Raw genomic sequence first — 22,509 nt, forward strand, 5'->3', positions numbered from 1 at the left:
CACCATCAACAGTTTTCTCTAACGGTGGCGTTTTTGTTGGTGGAGTTTGAAACCACTGACCAGTTTTTGTTAGCAACGTTTGCTTCTTACGACAAATGTTACAAACCCATAGCACCTATAAGAACAGAAAAGAAACATAATTTGTTAATATATTATCCATGTTCTATTATAAGACGATCCACATTAATTTGATCTACATAAAAAAACCATTCTGAGAACAATTTCATATGATTGGCATATTCAGACATCACCTAATATAAAAGAACTTAATTTATAGCATTTCAGACTGAAAACGAAGAATATTTTGAGAGAACAAATTAACAAACACATGCTTCACCTCTCAATTTTGGTCTCAAATACTTTAAAGCCAATAATTCAGCAATAATTCATTCACTTTGCACTCACTAACATATCACAAACATAACAAAGACGGAAACTACATTTAAAAATTAAGGTAAACATTTAAAGGGTAAGAGTAACAAGCAAAACATTGTAGCTCACTGGCATGTTAATCCATCCTTGAAAAATGAGAACAGTTACATTTTGAATTTTATACAGCAATAAAAATTCATAACTGCAGAGGAATTTGACCAAGAAGGAAAGAAACTTTTTTAAATCTGGGTCTTTGAACTTGGCAATTATTTGGCAAAAAGGAGCAAATCAATGCCTTTTAATCAAAATATTTCCCACCTGTTACAGTAACGCTGACAATTTATCATTAAACTTTGTTTTAGTAACATAGAATATTTGATCAATGGTAACTTCTTCAATGCAAATATGTACAGTATTATTTCTATATTAAATACCTATTGGTAAAAATCATCTGGAATAACCACATTTTACTTGCCTGGAAGTAAGTAGGCTCTTTACAAAATGTTTTATTAACAGATTTAACTTCTATTTCTAAGATGATCCCTGCAAAAGCCTCAATCTTAGTTTTTTTGACAGTCAAATGTGCAAATAGTATGTTTCTACTTATGTTTATATGGATACATTTGCATATTTTTCTATATTCAAGAAAATAAAAAAAAAACAAAAAAAAACAAAAACAGTGAAGCTTAAAGACATACTACTTTATGTTAGAAAAATGCAATTCTAAAATAAATTAATTTAAAAATTAAATTGTTTACTTTATATACACTATGAAAATTTCAAATGAAATTTAAAACTACAAAATATTTTCCTTGCCAAGCAACAGAAGCAGAAATAATTTTCATATAGTCTTTGCATATATACCCTTTAGCTGATGATAAATTCAAGTTAGAAAAATTAATTTTTCTTTTTAAACAATTTTACTTTTTAATTAATATAACTTTTTCATTTTTTTATTTAAAACATTTTTACCCAGGATACATTTTCAGGCAGATGCTAATACCTGTTTTAACAATGGTCCTGCATAATAATTACAATTAAAATGAAGACAGTCCACATATTAATATACAATTAAGGTAATACAGAAAAATATTAAGGATTTTAAAAATTTATGAATCAAACAAACTCCAAAAATACATTTTTTTCCCTAGATTTTTCCACAGAAAGTATTATTTTGATAAAACAGCTTAATGTGGCATAATGTATCACTTTGATCCTATGGTTGAGTCTACCTCAAGCAAATTTACACTGGTTTCTCCTAATGCACAATTCTATAGTTTGACTATTGAATTATTACAAGTAAGCAATTAAAGATGTACCAAGATCAATAAATGAGAACTCAATTCACTAGATCATGCTATTCCTATTCAGGTCAAGGGTTACAATTTGCATATTCAGGATGGAAGAATTACATCACCTTATATTGATGACCACAAATTTAATTTGTCAAGTATATATGAAAACAACTCAACTTAACTTTATAATCATTAGTCTGGTATTATTTTATATTTTGTAATGATTGATTAATTTCAAATGGTATCAATCATATTCAGGATGGAAGAATTATATCACCTTATATGGATGAACACAAATTTAATTTGTCAAGTAAATAAAAACAACTCAACTTAACTTTATAATCATTAGTATGGTATTATTTTTCATTTTGTAATGATTGATAAATTTCAAACAGTATCTAAAAAATAAAAAATTCCTGGATGATGAATCTTTGGTAGCATTTTACATTCTTTATGTGACTAATTTTAAAACATGTTTGGTGTAAATCTTTAAAACACTAAGGAACTGATATACTTAAGAAATTCCTAAGCCAAAAAGTTCTTGTGACATTTATAAAATATATTACTAATCAACAGTAATGATAATTAATAATATCACGCCACAAAACATAAATTTAATTACATTAAGTAAAATTGCATTTAAGAACAGGGCTACTTAATACCTGAAGATATTCCCATTCTCTTAAGTTTTAAGTTATAGGAATTCCAGAAATTGAAACAGACGGATTGGAAAAATAATATGACGATGATGAAGCCGAAAGCACATTATGATAACTGATGCAGAGAGCATGATCAGATTATCCTACCTCACTGGAGCATACACCGAGTCACAACTTGCCTATCACTCTAAACATAACCACGCTTCGGTACATGTACATCACGTTCCAACGCATAATCACTTCAAAGTTTGGCCTAGCTGGCCATAATTCTCATTTCTTACCACACAATTTCACTGAATGGTGATGCCTTTCAACGAGCATAATATTCCAAACCTGTCTCTTATACACATCTGGTAAGTATGTTTATAATAATATAGTTAATATACTCCTAGGTTACTAATGAGGAATAAGAGAAACATAACTATTTTTTAATTTGGCCTATTATTCCAACAACATTGTCCATTGGCATTACTATTAAACAATACACATTGTAGTGACCTAATTTTACACTCACAGTAATAAAGAGTAGTGAAAGTGTAATTAATTACTGTAATTAGAATTATAATAATATTACAGGAGTGATTTTTTGTCCTACTAGTATTATAATGTCATATGATCATTAGTTATTTTTATCATCATTACTACTACTATGTAGGCAGGCTACTATTAAGTATCAAATCAATAAGAAAATCATTATATTTAAATACCAATATGATACCATAGTATTTAAATTATTTATTGAATTTCACAATAAAAAAATATAGTGATAGGAATGCTTGGATGACAAGCACCTCTTTTTTATCATCTGTCAGGGATTTATTTAGTTAAATAAATGAAATTATATCATTATTATCACATCAAATGGATAATATGATGATCAACCACTCTGAGTTCTATAAAAAAAATTATTTAAATAAATATTTTAATTTTAAGAAGATGTTTTAATCTCACAGCTACATAACAGTTTGTACCGTTCCCCCAGGTACACTCACTAATAACAAAAATCCCTCAGCTAACATTCCCACCTAAATTTCCTATCATACCCTTCCTATGAACACCTTGTTGATACTCCTACAGATGTAATTTCTTAGTCCTCAGCATAGTTTCTAATGGAGAGAGAATGGGAAGGGGGGTGGTATCTGTTACCGAATATCCAATTACGTCTTTACAAGATTATGTTCCAATCAAAGTTATTTGGGATTTGATCAGTTAAGTGAAAACTTTCATTAAAACAACAAAGCATCTTCGAAATGCTGCGTCGTCTTCTCAAATTTCAAACCAAAGTTGATCAGTAACTGATCCTACAATTGAAATCTTTATATTTTTTCATTTTAAGAAGACTTTTATTTGGCATTTACGGGGCGGATCCAGAGATGTAAGAAACAGGATCCAAAAGGGGGGCCGAAAGTGGGGCTGATCGGGATAACACTAACCTAGGGGGTACGCAGAATGCCCCGCAAAATTGTTGTGTTCTAGACGCCGGAAAATAACATCCGAGGCGTTTTGGGCCATCAAGTTTTTCTTTTTCTTTCTTTCTATTTTCCCCCCCCCCCTAAATCCGCCCCTGATTTACTCTCACTGACCATAACCAGATTTTACTAGATTCCAATGCAACATAGTGTAATTTAAATCCACATGTTCAATACATACATAGTATACAAATGAAATAAGTATATATATAGGCCTAAACTAAAATAAGATGATGTAGTATATTGATTGTACTGTACAAAATATGAGCTATGTACACAGTGGCAGATTCGGGGGGGGAGGGGGGACAAACCAAATTTGTGAAAAAATATAACTAAAATGTCCGAAAGGAAAGGAAAATTTTAATTAAATTTAGGTCTGAGAGTACTATTTCCGGTTATTTGGACGTGCCAAAATCATAAATTTTCTTATCTCAGCCCCAACCACACAGTATATACTGTACTACACCCAGAGAATTATTTTGCATTGCAGTATAATTTCACAAACCTGGGTATAGTTGAAAATTTTACCCTAGTAATCTTTCACTAGGAAGTACAATTTCACACACTACCATTCTCTGAAAATATACAGAATGTATGTAGAACGATTTCTTCACAATGTCAAAAACCAGGATTGATCACTAATTGTAGTACAATTTTATGAAATTTAATGCACTACAATTTCATGAACTATAAAGTAGTACAAGTTCATTAAACTATTGTGCAACTAGTTCACTACTGTAGTACGCTGATTATAAATCTGTATTGTACAATGCTGTTAACTCTAAATGTTGTTATAATTTTACTAACTATAGTTGAGTAAACTTAATACATTATTATTAATTTAACAAATGAAATGCAATTCAATTTTGCTAACTGTATCACAAACTATGAAGTAAATACAGTATAATGAAAAATAGCATAACCAGTTGTTATGTAGTAAAATATTATTAGTACAACAAACATTTTCCTGACAACATAATGCATGAAAATGTTGCAGTATAATTTAACCAAAGTATGGAAATGAAGTAACATTTAACCATGCTGTAAAACCAAGTCCAAGTCTGCAGTAGAATTTAATTAACTTTTATGCAGTACAATTTAAACAAAGTCTGAAATTACAGTACAATTTAGCCAAATGTTATCCCATAAAACTTAACCAAAAAGTTCAAGACTGCAGTACAATTTCACCAACAGAAATAACTTCTTCCAATCATCAAGCACTATTTAATATCACAAGTAATTAGATTTGCTATGACGATTTTCTTTATAAATTAGATTTTGTAGGATGTTAGGCCTCCCCCGAGATTGGCTACGATGAGCGCAAGGCTACGTTGCCGTGTCAAATGCAAAGATTCCATATGAAGGTCGGTGATAGAATGGCAGATTAGCTCAGTGTATTCAGAGGGCTAGCCGAATTATCATCACACTGAATATCCAATTTCCTTGAGGTGTTTGGATCCAGTGTGGCACTAACTCATCTTAATTCACAAAGCGTTATCATATTAATATAATCAAGGGAGTGATACTATTAAGTTTTATCAACAATTAATTTGGAAACAGAGAAATTATCTTATGCATATTATGAAAGAAGAATGGCCACAAGGCTAGGACAATTACAATATAATATTGAGGAGACAGCATTTAGTCGACATCGATATGTATCAATGGTTACATTGAAAATGATAATAATGACATTCATTGTGTTAAAGACGGTGGTACCTATGATAGCGTGGCGTATAAATGAGGATGTAGATTTATTAACTATATTATTTTTACTGACATCCTGAAGGAAAATACTAGGCTAAGAAGAGTAGTATTGGATTGGATTTATTTGGTGTGAACTCTAAGGATAACCCACGAAAGTCCCAAGACTTATTTTCATGTGGGGTGTACTGCCTACACAAGTGCTGCATTGCAAACAAGATCAACGGCTAATAGACGTCTCTTCCGAAGACTGTACTTTTTTTATACTTGCATTTTAGCCCTCCAGCTAAAACACAAGGAGAGCAACGGATGGAATTGGACTGGGTGCCGTCTCCATCGTTCAGCACACGCAGTAGCTGTGCTGCTTGCTCTCTATGAATTGATGTTCAGAGAGAAAAATATCGATTGATAGCATAGGAACACACCAGAGGTCCAACCATAATATTTACGGGGAGCAATATGAAACAATGGCATTTTTATTCCTGATGGTTATGGCACAGAGAGGCAGACGTAATTTGGAGATACAAAGATATTTAGACAAGCTTGGAGGAAAGTTATTTACTACTCTCAGCTGTGAACATTGAGTTTTTTAGACTGATTTTCCAAAATAAATTAGTGTTCAATCACTTTCAGGGAGTACTGTATACTATAATTGACAAGTACAGGTAGTTAATTATAATTTAAGTGACCTATTCCTAGTAATCAATATCAATCTAATTGTTGATCTATCATGCAAATCTGTAACGTTCAAGGTGGCCTATTGGTTTTACTAATTCTCTTCCAAGAAAATGGTTCTCAAGTCTGAAAATTTGATGTGCCTACACATCCAACAAAGAAATTAACATAAAAACAACATCCTGCATGTGGGATATAATATGTAGTATAACTTCTGCAATATATAAAAATCAAGGGCTATTACTATACTATGCAGAATACTAACTTTAACATCTTGGAAATAACAATAAAAATTAAGTTGAATATAAGCAATATATTTAATATCTGTAATAATATCTGCAAATCTGAAACATTCAAGGCGGTCTACAGATTGTATCAGTTTTACTAATTCCCTCCCAAGAAAATGGTTCTGAAGTCTGGAAATTTTACATGCCTACACATCCAACACAGAAATTAAGATGAAAAGAACATCCTGCATGTGGGTAGGGACATAATATGTGGTATAACTTTCTAAAAAGTATAAATAAATTCATACATACTCCTGACAAAATAGCGGAATACTGTTTTAATACTTTGCAAAGAACAATACAAATGAATTGAGTTGAATATAAACAATAGATTTAATTACCTTTTCAGTTAATAAATTATAATGAAAATAATTATAAAAATGTCCCATTCCAGGGGTCCCTCACAATTCCTTTGATAAACTGTATAAATTACTATTTATATAGCATCGCATATTTAAAAATTTATGGTATAGATAGAATAAATAACAGAACAAAATCTAAATAAGGCTATACATAATATTCCAATATCATAGGAAAATAGTCATCTGAACTTTTGATAAAATATGTAAAGATAAAGAGATAAAGATGGCAACTGAATTTGATTGGGATACACTTACCAAAAGGAAATATAAGCATGGGGGATCACCAAATAACTTATTTCAGTCTTACGATACAGGTATAGTAAAATATAATTTTTTGCTTCAAACTGCAGATCTATTTTTTTTTACATTTAAAATTAAGAATTGGTTAGCACCGACAATCGATTAATGTTAATAACAAATATTAAATAAAATTAATATCATAAGTATAGGAATGTCAAATTTAACCTGCTTGAAAAATACTAAAGACTTTATGTGATATGAACTCTACTTTCTCTACTCATCATTATTTCTACCAGTCATTCCTTTTTCTTTAATTTACACTTCCAATCATAATGCTAGAAATGCAAATGAACTAGAATATGGAAAGCAACCGAGGTCAAAACAATGGTTATAATCGAGTGAAAAAGTGAAGATTTTAAGTATGAGAAATAGTCACATACTGTAAAACCTCAAATTAAAGCCCAGTGGGCTTAATCTCGAGGAAGCCCATCTTGAATTGAAGCCCACTTCTTCAGTTTGCAAAATCAGCCTATGGGCTTCTTTCAAGATAGCATAGGCTTCTTTTCGAGATAGTAAATGAATTTCAAGGAAACAAAACATATTAAAAACATGCTTGGTTAATACACTAGTAGTTTAGAGGATTTAATTCTGGTTAATCCACTCCATGATACAGACTGATGTTACAGTGGCCCTTATTGTTTTATAATACTTAATTCCCAAAATTTACAGCATTCATTTTGAAAAGCCTCCTCTTTACTTTGCAAAAAGTTGCCTGGAAAAAGAAGCCCATCTCCATAGAAGCGCATCCAAAGTTTGCAAAAAAGGCTTCATTCGAGTTTTTAAAGTAGATTAAAAGATGAAATGTGGCTGGTTATTTGAGTCTAGAAAAGACTACCACAATGGCCACATAAATTTGATTATAAATGATAGCTTCCAGAATGATATTATTATTGATTATTCATAGCGTTATAGGATAAAGCACAACACGGCAGTAGAGGTTTAGAAATTCATATACAACATACTAATATTATATAGTAAAACATATTGTTGATTATCAGGATAAAATGGATAATTAATGACATTCTACTATGTTATTCCTATCCAAATTATATAAACTCATGGATTAATGAATTGACAAATAGGGCTACTAGTTAATATATTACTGGAATAAAATTCAGGTTAGAAAATCATATGCAATGTACTAATATTATATAGCAAAATTATTGTTCATTATTGAGGTATAATATGGAAAACTGATGGCATTCTACTATGTTATTCCTATCCAAATTGTTTCAAAATAAATAATTTGATTCAACTCATGGGTAAATAGTTAATGAACTGACATATAGAGCTACTAACTTTAAAACTTTTTTGAAATGATTTAACAAATAATATATTAAAATTATTTGCTCATCAAAATAAAATTAAGAATCATCTCAGTATTTTTGTAGTTGTAATTATTAGCTACAATGCTATTTTAAAGTTTATTCTGAACAAAATTCAAAATAAATTACAAATTTAATGTCAACATATTTGGCAACAATTATATATACCGTAATAATACATATTCAATTTACATTCAACATAACCATTAAAAACTCATTTAATAATCAAATGTTTACATTATCTTAAGTAATACATTCTGTTCATATCTTTGATATATCAAAAGGTATTTAATTAATGATTATTTTCCTGCAAGTTTGAATTTCATATTAATTTTTTAAATCATTCTGAAGTTACTTGGCTAACCACAGAGGGAATTTAAATAAATAATTAAATCACCTTTCTTTTGTAATAAATTTGAGGAAGACATTATTTGAATCCTCTTATATTAAAGAACACTATTTAATTTTCAATTGAATAAATATTAATATTACAGCCAGCAACGCAAGATGGGGGATTATGATGATTAATCTAAAAAGATGAAATTTGGTTGCAATGTACAACAATTCTCATTGATTTTACAAACCACATTTCTTGTTGCGGCCATAAATCTTACATTACACACAGTATTATTAGTACACACATTCAATATTCTAACCCTTTTGTATTGATAGCACAGCTATCAAAGAAATTTTCTGATTTGCTAAATTATTCGTGGATATGTAATTGGAAGCGCAAGCTTGTACCGTGGTGTCAGTGATGTTTGCCTACTGCTTATGTATAATATTTGCGTCAATGAAACACCATTGCAAAAAGCCCTTCATCGCTAGACTGTTGTTGGCACGTGATTAGTCCTTTTTACGTCAGCGCAATTCCAAAGTACATAAACAAGCAGCCAAACCATTATTAAATTTTGTTTTTCTTACCTTAATGTAAAAAAAATATATATAATCTAGATTGTGGAGATTATAATACAAATAAAACTATATTGTGTTTAGATGGATAATTCGGTAATATTCACTTTGTGTAAATCAATAAAATGAAGCTTATTATATTAAACTAATGTACTAAATTTTAAAAACAAAAGTGTAAATTATGTTTCAATAATCTCTCACAAGTATGTAAACGTTTGTGTAATCAAATTATTAAGAAAAACATTGTACAAAACATGACTATAGCAATTTCTATACAGTAATTATAATGTAAATAATAAATAATCAAATATTTACTTTATTACTAAGATTAGAAATGGCGTTAGATTACAACAAATGTTAATCACAAAATCATTTTCATAATTAATTTGAAATAATGTATAATTCTAAGAATAATAAAATCTAACTAATATTTGATGATATTAATAATATAGGTTTCATTCTTTGGCTTCATAATAATATAGGAACCTGCTATCATGACAAAACATATGTTGAATATGAATGAAATGCATCATAATGAGCAAGTCTTGGGTGAACTTTGACATACCTTGACACAATCAACCCACTTTCAAGCAAGGTAACAAGTTCTATTTTTAGCTCTAACACAAAACCATCATTTCCCAAAAATAATCATAAACAAAATTATAATTAATGTAATTTTAACTGTCAACAGACATGTATAATATATATAAAGACAATTTGTTTTGTTGTTTTTTTTCAACTTTACAATATATAAAATATTTATATAATATAAAAGTGGATATCTCTGTGGTTGTAATTGTATAGTTTTGATTCTGGGTTCAAATCCAATTTATTCCGTAATATGAATAATCCTCTTTCAGCCTCAAACATGTGACATGCCTAAATATGGTCACGATGACATCACATCATGACCATATATGGGCAAATCATGACTGTATATGGGCATACAAAGTTTTTTGTCAAAGAAAATTTGAGTCTGGGTGGAGCTTAACTATATATATAATTTGTTACTATATATATAATTTGTTTACTTCTATTAATTAATTTATTTATTTATTCATTAATTAGCAATTTTACTCATTCACTTGTTTAATTATTGTTGTTTATACTTATTTAATAAATTTATTAAATAATCAATTGAAATGATAAAATTATTCACATGTCAAGAATAATTTAAATAATGGATTATTAATTGTAATCCTATCCAGGTATCATATGTAATTTATTCTTAATATGTGAGTTACAAATCACATAAGAATATTAATCTTTTTTATTACATACTCTATTAATATTAAAATTATTAATAAATTATATTGTGAAATTTACTATAATTTAATTATTTAGTATGACTTTATTATCCACATACAAAGTTTTTTCAACGTTTTAAAAACTATAATATAACTGGTGTACTTTTACATAATTACGGAAATTTAGGAAATTAGTGCACTTCATTACATAAAAATGACCATGTTGATAAGGAACTGCCATGTCATGTACAGTTCAGTATAAAACTATGTCATGTACTCTATATATCATAGAATACCATGACATGCAACATGACATGTAACATGGCATACATGTACTGGTATTCATGCCATATATGCATCACAGAATGCATGGAATATGCAACATGGCATGTGTACTGGTATTTAAGTCATATACATTACACAATACAATACAACATGCCATATGCCAGTACCTGATGCATGAGATATGCAGCATGGCATACTGCCAGTGTTTATATCATATGCATCACAGAATGCATGAGATATGCAACATGGCATATATTTACCAGAGTTCATATCATATATACATCACAGAATATATGAAATATGAAACATGACATAATATGTATTGGTATACTGTACATGTCATCACAAATTCATGGCATATGCAACAGGGCATGTACTATATATCATAATTCATGTCATGTGCTGTATCATAGAATACATGTATTAGTATATATGTGTGTGTATACATACATACAGTTTGCCTCTAATTCGAGACTCGAGACCACCTTTGGGTCCTGAAAGTTTGGGGCGGTTTCGAGGTTTGGTCTCCAATTAGAGGGTTAGCTTTGTGTTAAAAGATTGATGATTGTTGTTTCACTTTTTGAAAAAGTGGTCCTGAATTAAAGGAGTCTCAGAATTAGAGGGTTCTCGAATTGAAGGGTGCACTGTATGTACTGCATTACATCACATTAACCATGTACAGCATGTACAATATGTATATATGCCATTGCCATGCTACCAAAACAATATGTTTTGGTAGCATGTGTTAATATGTGTTAATATTTTCATATATTATTCTGTATGTTTTCAATGGCCTGTATTTACGCATCACATATAGCATGTATGCATACAATATGCATCACTGCATGTATGCAGCATGCACATCACATTACCGGTGTTTAATTACTGCATAGTGAGCCTCTGCCTACAGGGACACCTGTCTTCAGTACTTCCTTTTATTTCACTGTCATTTGTATTCATAAATACTGAAATAGTACTCATACACGGGAAAGCATACCCACAAAAGGCAATGTGAATGAATTGCCATCATGAAGGTATGAATTCAGCGTAATCGATAAAAGAAAGCATTTACCTCTATGGCAGTTGATCAACATGCATTAATGTACATTACACCATAACTAAAAAAGACATACTGGTATACATACTGTATTGTTTAAAAGTATAGAAAAACATAAGAATATAATGCATGCAAAAATAGTGGGCAATATTATATGTACCTATCATTAATATAAATTAATGATAGATACATACATATATCTATCATAAATATAAATTAATGACTATATAATGAATATAAATTATTGCCCGATTCTGGATAGCAATCAATAGCCAAATATGACATGTTCTTAAATGGTTTGTTTATTTGCATGGAATATTATGTGTACATTTTGTGCATAATACTATAATACCGTATACAAATAAAGACCAGGTTATTCATCCAGATGGTAGACAAAGATTGTTCCATGAAAAAAAAAGATGTTCCATTTTCAACTTCCCTCTTAGTTGTCTGCAGTAGTATACTAGTCCTGAAAAATGTTTCTGTTGCCTATTTTCTTTTGACAGCTTGTCCGTAAATTTTGGTTGCCATTTTTAGCATATTCAGCACATTATTTCATCAACATTCGTACGGCAGCCCCCGACTCTAGGCCAGTAAATTATGACTTTGTATGTCTCCAACTGCTAGATCTTCTAGTCTGCTCTGAGTATTATCTCTGTGAATCCTCTTCTATTTTATTCATTAGAATTTTATTGCTCAGACAAAGTGATAAATCCCTTGAGTCCAACTTCAATAACAGCTAATACCGGTCCAATATTAGAACACCTTTGCTGTCGCACTAACCTTGCCGGGAAGTACGCATTCAAATCAACACATCTCCACTACAATATTGCATAGCTGAACACCAAATAAAAATGCCTACCTTCAATGGTTTTGTGTCCTTTTTCTTAATTTTTTTCTTAATTCAGCTGATCAAATGACCGGAATCCGTAATCAATTCAACGCTAAATTGCATTTCAGCATTTCTCAGGGCACTTATTGCATTGATTTTTAGCTACCTTGTATTAGTGAAATTATTTCAGATTCAATTGACCAATCAGAATACTCATGTCGATGAAAGGTTTTATTAAAGCACAATAAAGCATGTATGTACCAGTATAGATATGGTACATATCATTTACTTGCAAATAAAATCTTGAATTGATTTACAATAAATCCTGTAAGTGTCTGAAATGGGAAAGATCTTAAATTAGGGGGGAAATTTCTGAAGATTAATAATTTTGGTTTTAATTTTAATAGTCAGTGAGTTTTGGTTACCAAGAAAGTTCAAAATACAAGAGAGGGTAGGTATCTTTACATCAGAAGTTTATCATTATTTTATATGTTATTATTTTTTGTGCAATTTGTTGTGCAATCAGAAGTTTATCATTATTATATCTATGTTATTATTTTTTGTGCAATTTGTTGTGCAACATAAAAAATTACATGATATTAATTTAGGAAAACAAATGTGTTGCCAACCATTAAATTGATGACAATATCATATTTCCTAATTCCGATATATGATTAAAAAAAAAAAAAGATAAGGGGTATCACGACTTATGCCACTGAACTTCAACCGAACCTAAAATACCAATGTCCAATACATTTTAAGTACATTAAACATTTTTATCCATTTTAAAAGAAACAGCATTGACGTGGCAATACAACACACACGAAATGATAAAAGAATTATTAACAACAACTAAATTCACACAAATGTTAGTACACTTGAAACAGACATAACTAAATTTACAGAAAGCTAGAGAAATACCTAAGAAAAAATGCAACATGGGAGGGGAGAAAAAACTGGAGACAGTAGACACGAATTAGATATACATATGCACACCCATATATCATATGCACACACTTATTTATGTTCATGTGTACACATTTATGCTGCTTGCATGGCATACTAACGTCTTTCATCATAACCAAAATATCAGTCACAGATATGACACTTTCTCCAACATACCAACATAGCAGCTTACAAATTTGTAGATTTAAATCAACATAAGCATAGCAGTTATTACAAAAAATACACATCAGTATGCGGCACATTTTCTAATGCAAAAATATATAAACTTGATGGAAAGTTATAAGAGAAAACATGAAAAAAAGGTAAATAAGTATTGTATACTGTCAAAATGCTGTATAGTATAGTGTAGGCACGCATGCCTACAATACTGTATGACACGGACATCTAGAGAATGCAAGCATGTTAGAGACTATAGATACGATATTAAAATATATTAATAGACCAGATCTATTCAGCATAGCATAAAATGGCCATTATATTGAAAAAAGGTATAATTTTTATTGACAGGACAAATAACACAATAATTCTCTAATTTCAATAAGCATGGTTTCATATGGATTTCCACTAGATACTTCACATGCAATTAACTTCATTTGGAAAACAAGATCAAAGTTCGATAAAAAAAAAAATAAACATAAATAATATTGGCGAAGGTGAGAGCATATCCATGACAGCAAACCAAATGAGAGAGCATTTCATGCAGACATCTACAAGGGATCATGTGAAATGTCTATGTAAAGAAGTATTTGTTATGAGTAGGATCTACAACAGTGGGGATTTTCACATTGATTAGATTAGCAACAGTGGGGAAGGGGGTGTTCAATATTGATGATATAAGATTTTTTTTAAGTGATATGAATTAAAGCTCTCCTTTTTTCTGGGTTTTAATTGGTTTCTTTGGAGCTACTGTAAGGTTGTAAGTATATCAATTATCCACTCAAAAAATCCAAATTTAAAAAAAAGTTGAGGCCAGACATTTATCGAACTTTGATTATTAAATAGACATTTTTTCACATTAATACACACATATACATGTAGACTTATATATGCGTGTAATATCTGTACCTGAATTATCTCTTGCTCAGAAGACGGCTATGGGAGAAAATGGAGGGAAAAATACAAGTTTTCATAAGTTGGGTTACATAATAAGTATAGAAGGCAACAATGAAAACAAAACATAGCTGATTCATACTGTAAATGTATCAAGCTGAGGAATGTACATTAACCACATATAATGGTTCATGCATAATCATCATAAATATTGTAAAGTACAAAAGTGTTCAGTCTGTATGCGACTGTTAGAATATAATATCCGCGATGAGAAAGGCAACTTTGTAGCAGAATTTATTTAATATGGTAATTACTATTAAAACAACTTGATTCAATAAAAGTTAAAAGTAAAAGCTCTACAGAGCTGAATGCTGAGATTAACAAAACAATCGATCTAAAAATAACATTTAAGTAAATAATGATTTATTTTATGACCTAAACATAATCATTATTATCAATAATTTAATAAAATATTCATTATTATTTTGAAATTAAATAGGAAGCTCAGAATGTTAACTAAATTAATGAACTAATTACATCTAATACTGTATGTTAGAAAAATATAAAGTACAAGTTAATATTAAGAGCTGTAAAAAGCAATTAGATCTTCTGTACATTATGCAGACTTAACACACTATTTTTCATTGCTTTTGTTGTTATTAGCATTTACAGTAATACATTCTACAGTATATATCATCACCAGTCACAATAAGCAAATAAGTGATTGACACTCGTCAAATTAACACTTCCATTTCCCTGTCATATGCTATAAAAAGTGAATGAAGCTGAAAATTTTCAAAGAAATACTAGTATACTCTATGTAATCAAGTCAAATAATAAAATAAAAATAATCAATTGTGAATTTAAATGCATTATACAACATAAAGAAAATGTAAATTGAACCAAGTCACACATTTCTAAAATGCTGGTTCTGAATAATACAACATAGCATTAGAGCAGCTAAGAGGCAGTGTTGAGTCGTGGTTCAATCAATGGAAACGTACTGTAGTTTATTCCTCCACACCTAATATTGTCCTTGCATACTTCGTTTTGCAGGTGTTTGAGCCGTGACCACATAATCCATTCGCAATCCATATGGATTGTCATTCTGACTGATTGATCACGTCATCTGTGTGCGTGCAAAGGCACAATGTTCTTAGAATGTCATTATTGCGTGATAATCAGCCGTATCCGTTAAAATGTCATCCGACAGTAGGCTGGACCACTAAGAAATGCGCAGTGCGCTGCTTAGCTCTGGCTGGCTCATGTTGTTGCTGATCGATGCTAACAGATCTGATTCTTATTTCATAATGAATAATCAATTTAAGGACTTCGGAACTAAGACACTTACTGCACAGCCTACAAACCACTAACTTGACCTTTCAAAAGTTTATATATATTTAAAAATTGTATAATATATCCAATGGCAAAATACCAATAATTGATCATGTCTAGATATCAGTGAGTTTACAAAATTGAAGTAAATGCTAAGTGGAATGAAAGACAAACATGGCCAAAGAGAAAGAGGATATTAAAGCTTCAGGAAAAATACTACTTTTATATTTCTTTGTCAATGGGATAGACATCAATAAGTAATTGGGAAAAATGTATATAAACTAGCAAAGGTTCAAAACAAGGGCGTAGGCTGGTTGGGGGCGCGCTGGAGTGCAGATACACCCACTTGTCAGCAAACTAGTTCCACTCAAGTGAGTTAAATTAATAAAAATGACAATTAAGTTTTCAATGCAATAGGGATTTAGTTCCACATTCTCAACTTTACACCCAACAATACTCCCAGTTCTGCATTCTCAATTTTCAAACAAAAACTTTAACAAAAAAAAAACTCTACCAATAATAAGGATTATCATTAAAAAAAAACAGTGCATAATAAATGCCCCTCTGTATAATTTATGACAGTATTTACAGACACATTTTGCAAGTTATGCAATATGGACTGATTGAAACAGACAACCTCTAGGTATAGAATAAATATCAAGTTCAAATATTAGATATATAGTACTGTAAATAATTCTACTTTCTTATTATAAATTGTTACCAAAAATAGCACTTATTTTACAAGTGAGGCAATATGGGACGGTACAAAGACATACAGTACACAACAACTAAAGCCTATGGTACAACATCAATAAAATACAACATAAGATAATACAACAGTATTAAACATAAAAGAGTAATTTAATGTTATCTAAAGAACACACAAAATAGTTTTAATATGAGAGGCTAGATATGCCAACAAAATTTAGATTACTAACAGTGTACAAATATTATTAAGTTGCTTAAATCTTGTTGTCTTGTAAACTTAACTAGTTAATAGACCTACTTGATACCTAGCAAGTACTCCATAGCTGAAGTATGAAACTTACAACATAACACACCTTAACTTAGAATTCTGTGTCTGTGTAGAAATCCTTGATATTTTTATACTCAAGATCCAGTTTCGTGAATTAATGTTCCTCTACATGACAGCTTCCAAGTAAGTAAATGCAGACAAAATGTATCAGAAATTATCCACCATCAAAAGGAAAACCACATCGCAAAAGCACTGTACCTTCTGTAGTAGTCTACTGGTGTTAAAGAAAGCTATTCCACTAACCTGTGAGTTGAGGATAAGATATTCGGCTTGTTGAACTATTGATTATCTTTTAACCGCTCCATATTTTATGGGCACCATGCGACACAAACATCAACCACACAAGGTCAATGGCAATTCCACGACAGAAACTGCCGAGTAAGCGGCAAATTTTGTTAATGAACAATTTGAATAATTTTTGCGAGAGAACCGTAGCAATAGTGTGCAGCAGTCGATGGTAGATCTATACCCATCAGTACAGACAGAAACATGTCCACATTTGATGCAATTTAATTATATTGATTGTTGCAAACACTACAGTCAACAAACTATTTCAGTTCAACAATTGTAAGTGTTTTTGACATGCATGATAAAGTATAAATTTATTCATTGAGTTGTTAATATGTATTATCATAGGATTGTTGCATTTTGTTGCTTTTATTAAAATTATGGGAATCAATCAACAAGAAAAATCCTGCGTAGTCTTTCTGGCAGAAACAATTTTAAACAGTTTTAAAAAGGTTTTTTTTAGTAATTCACAAACATAAAATTATAGATTAGAGCTGATACATGGGAAAGGAGAGATTGAGACCAACCTGGAGAAGAGGAAAATGGAATGATAGAGAAATGTAGGAAAGGGTATATAATAATATTGAAAGTGAAAATGAAATATAATAGAAAGGAAGAGATGGTGATGGTAAAGCAAAATGCAAGAGAGATAAAAGCAGGATTAAACTACAAGCAAAAGTAAGATGAAACAGGAGTGCAGTGGATATGGAAATGAAGAATGTAGTGTAGGTTAATCAGAGAGACAGCTCAACACAACATACCAAGTTAAAGTGGAATTATTAATACAGTACCTCGACAATACAAAGAATTCTATTTAAAATAAATTAATGGTAACGTAAAACATGGATAATCAATAAATATTTCCCAAGAATAGATGTTCAATAAGCGTGAGTAATCAGGATTCTCACTTAGTTCATCGGAATGCAGGGCTAGCCTGTTCCAAGCAGATGAGATGGACTAAAACATAACATCTCAGAGGGTTGAACAATCATTGATCACGCTAATGATATTTATGCAATTAATTCGCCGTTCTGAAGCCACTTTATTGCAATGTAATTCCAATCAACTCAATAATCGTTATACTGTATTAAAGTATACAGTACCTACTATTGTAAGGTTTCACACATCTTATAAAGTACAAGTTAATATTCTTGAATGGTCACGTTAAAAGGTTCTTTATATTACCCAAAATGCCTTTTGTGGAACAGAAGTTTAGATTGACCTGTGTAAAAGTGAGCTTTCTTCTTCTCGATAAACAAGGTTTCTTTAAAGAACATTGTAATTATTGTCCTTCGCGATGTTATACTGCTTCCGCAGGGTTTTCAGCTTACTGTTGACTTGTTTCGAGGACAAATCCACCCGGTATATAATATAGGGTATATTTTTATGAGTCCCATTTCTGCTGCAAAAAAAAAACACTGTATTTTAAAAATACCATATATATATATATATATATATATATATATACAGTATTTTTTTGGCAGCAGAAACAAAAACAATATTTTTAATTTGTTTGGATAAAACCTTTTATTTTTAAATAATATGATTAAATGATTATGGCAAGAATTACATTAAATGATTATGGCGATTTGATTGGCTGAGCGGTTAAGTCAGGGGCACTGTAACCTCCAGCTCTAATATCGGCGCTGATTCGAACAGCTTACTCGCCAATGGTTCTGGTGGTGGAACAAGTCTTCACAGATAAGGATTTTAAACCGTAGGCCCAGTGTACGCATTGTACTCGTGTGAACTTTAAAGAACCCAGCACATCCTTCGAGAAGAGTAGGAGGCTACTCCGGTGTACTGGTACTTTAAGTCACCTGTTGTTAAATGGATATGCCACATAGGGCAGTGATTAAGAAGTTCACTTATTGGCATATCCTTTGCACTTGTGCCTAAAGAAATGAAATGAAAAATGAAATAAAAATAACAATTTAAGTAGAGTTCTATAATGTTTATTTTATATAGTAGTACAGTACTGGTTTGTTCTGTTATTAATTAAATTCTTTCAATAATTCTTTGATGGATTCTTATCAATTATTTATATACAGGCTTCATCAAGGCCAGTTTCAATGCATAGTATGTGTTCTTGGCAACAGACAATATACCGTGTATCCTATAATGCAGTATACAAATCTATTTTTAAGTCGTTCATCCCAAAACACTGTGAAATATAAACATTTTACTGTAGCAAGTCTATACACAGCTAACATAATGAGACAGTATAGCACAAGAGGCGTTGACTCCTGAAAATTGATAGTTTCCCTGTACGATGATGATGCAGTCATCTTGGTACAGTCCCTTATATTGATTAGTTAGCCAGGGATCATCTAAAAAAATCGTCAACTGGCGAGTATCTCGCGCTGAGAACATAAAATGGGCCATGATCATGCTTCTTTGATCCGTCTTGCAGACACTTTTGTTTTCACGAGCTATCAGTAATGTCACGAACAATAGAGAATTCCTTCATTTATATCATTATAAAGATTCCCAATAAACTTGTCAAAAACACAATTAATGCAAATGTATCGCCTATTATGATTATATGATGCATGACTGGTCGAAAATACAGCATGTAATTATCATTGGGAACAGAGTGTACTGTATATTTGAAATTCTGTAATAATAATAATAATAATAATATAGACATCACAGGTCTACAGTATTCTGGTAAGTTTCTGAGAAAAAACAAATTTTGTCCATTAGGTTTCACACACAAGGTTTCACTCTAATTACCATCTGGTTGTTCTACCAACTTTGAGTACAAGAAGCTATATACTGCCTTACATTTTTCTATTATTAGAACTCATTTTTTCTGAAGGTACTGTATACCAAAGTCTTTTGATGAAATGTAAGTTGTAAGACATAAATATAATATAGTATAATATGAAATGAAGAGATATATGACTGTAAACCTTAACATAATATTAGGATAACAAACCAACGGTTTTCCACAGCACATTGCTTAAACCAGATATAAAATTATAATAATAAATGAACACCAATTATAATCCAATTTGGCATAATTTTGATTTTATTTTAGTTTGTATAGTCACATATGGGCATCTCAGACTTTAAAATATATTAATAAATAATGTAAATATTATGTGGTATTTTTGAGATATTGTATCACAATCCACATGTAAATGAAATTTAAGACTGATGGTTCCATACTGTATTGCACTCAGGCACTGTTAGTTACTTGCTTGTTATTTCTCATCAACTTCCACTTTTATTATTATGGTAATAAAAGATACAAATGATACCTCTTCTTATGAGCCATAATAGGATTTCAACACATTTTTCCTTGCATTTTGAAAATAGAGGTATGAGTACAGAGGTACAGAAAATGAGCAACAATGAAAAAAAAAGATGAATGATGTACACAAACCATAGAGGGCACTACATATTTGGAATTCAAATTTGAGGAAATTTGATCCACAGCTACCTGTGTGGTACAAAATGTTGTAAATCAAAAGCATGTATTATTTGGGTAAATAAAACTAATTATCTGTAGTAATTCTCACATCACCTATATTTTAACTTGATAGTGTACAGTAAGCTAATGTTGCTACAGTGATTAAGAAAAATTTACCAAAGTTTCATTTGTTTAAGCCTGGTGCACAAAACAATAATACAATATACTTTGTGTGAGCACTTAGAACTCAGAACTCAAAAAAAAAAGTTGATGGCATCACATAGCACGGTAGGGAGACGCGTTTCAGGAACCCCGGTGGCATATGTACAGTATAGGGAAATAGTACAAACATAGATGGACAAGCATCTGATATTAAATTATATTTGAGGTTGAGGGTGTAGAGTTATTTTTGAAGTCGTTATATTGTAGGACATATATAAGCCAATCAAAGGCAGGAATCTAAGTAAGCCACACAGTCCCACATATATTTCTGCAACCAAGAAGCCACTCACTTGCTGTAACAGACTTTTGATGATCATCAAACCAATCATTTGAACTTGATTAATTTTTATTCTTCTCTGTTGTTGTTAAGCGCCTCGAGGTTGTGTCAACGTGAGCGGCTATATAAATCCAGAATTATTATTATTATTATTTATTAACAGATCTACAGTACTCTGATTACTTTATTGCATCAGAATGAAGTATGTACATCATCACTTGAGCCTGTGGACTTCTCCGATTCAATTATGCATCACAATGGTCTCGTTCAAGGACACCGTCTTTGTACTCAACTTGTGCATTGTTTTTGAAGTCTATTAAATTTCATATTAACCAATAATGTTGGCAATAATACTGCATGTCTGTAACCATGTCAGGCTACTACAGTATATAGTGGATATATAGTGGATAAAGCAATTTTGACTACTGTATACTGTAGGTATGTACTATAATGAATGGAATTACCGTATTCACTCGAATAAATGCCCCACTTTAAATAAATTCCCCCCTCTAGAGCCTCATTTGAAATAAATTCCTTAAAACCCTTCTCAACAATAAACAAACATTTATTTGAAAAAATATGGGTAATCTCAATTTTAAGTCCAAGAACGCTGGCAATGAAAAACTCGAGTAAAGTGTAATTACATGGTATTGTTCAATACATGTTTGTTTCAATAAAAATTACTGTACAAAAGAAGACAACATGGAGTTTTTGATTGCACAATGACGGTAGGACCTAGAAAATAATGACGTCACTAAAAGTCATCTGCGCATGCGAGAACGTTAACGTCTCCTCATTGCGTGGATTCTGGAATGTACTTTGGCCAAATCTATGCATGCAGAGAACGTAGGACAGCAGATAGGACGGTCACGCATGAGCAACTCCGTACTAGCGTCGTGTCGTCGAACAAATCAAATGCTCCCTAATGACTTTGGTAGGGTACACAAGATTGTGATTACCATTTAGACGCTCTACCAACTGGCCGGGGCTGACTATATAAGGCCAAGCTGGTATGATTTTCGCATTAGGACATAGTTTTTTACTCAAAGCATCACACAATATGAACACCTAGAACAGAGCCTTGGGGTACACCAGATGTGACCAACACACTGCTAGATACACCTTCAATCACCACT

The 22,509-nt window shown here is 31.0% G+C and overlaps 1 long non-coding RNA gene across 1 annotated transcript; it reads right to left on the bottom strand.

Annotated features, from left to right (window-relative positions):
• Positions 1 to 16: 16 nt before the first annotated feature.
• On the bottom strand, positions 17 to 18,050 carry LOC117116149. Its single transcript, XR_004446684.1, has 3 exons — positions 17,194 to 18,050; positions 14,813 to 14,839; positions 17 to 115 (listed from the first exon to the last, which is right to left on the bottom strand). It is a non-coding gene; the product is annotated as an uncharacterized LOC117116149 (long non-coding RNA).
• Between the last annotated feature and the right edge of the window lie 4,459 nt (positions 18,051 to 22,509).

Source organism: Anneissia japonica, unplaced genomic scaffold, assembly GCF_011630105.1.
Source record: "Anneissia japonica isolate Jap-2015-1 unplaced genomic scaffold, ASM1163010v1 scaffold287861_len940595_cov192, whole genome shotgun sequence".
NCBI lineage: Eukaryota > Metazoa > Echinodermata > Crinoidea > Comatulida > Comatulidae > Anneissia > Anneissia japonica.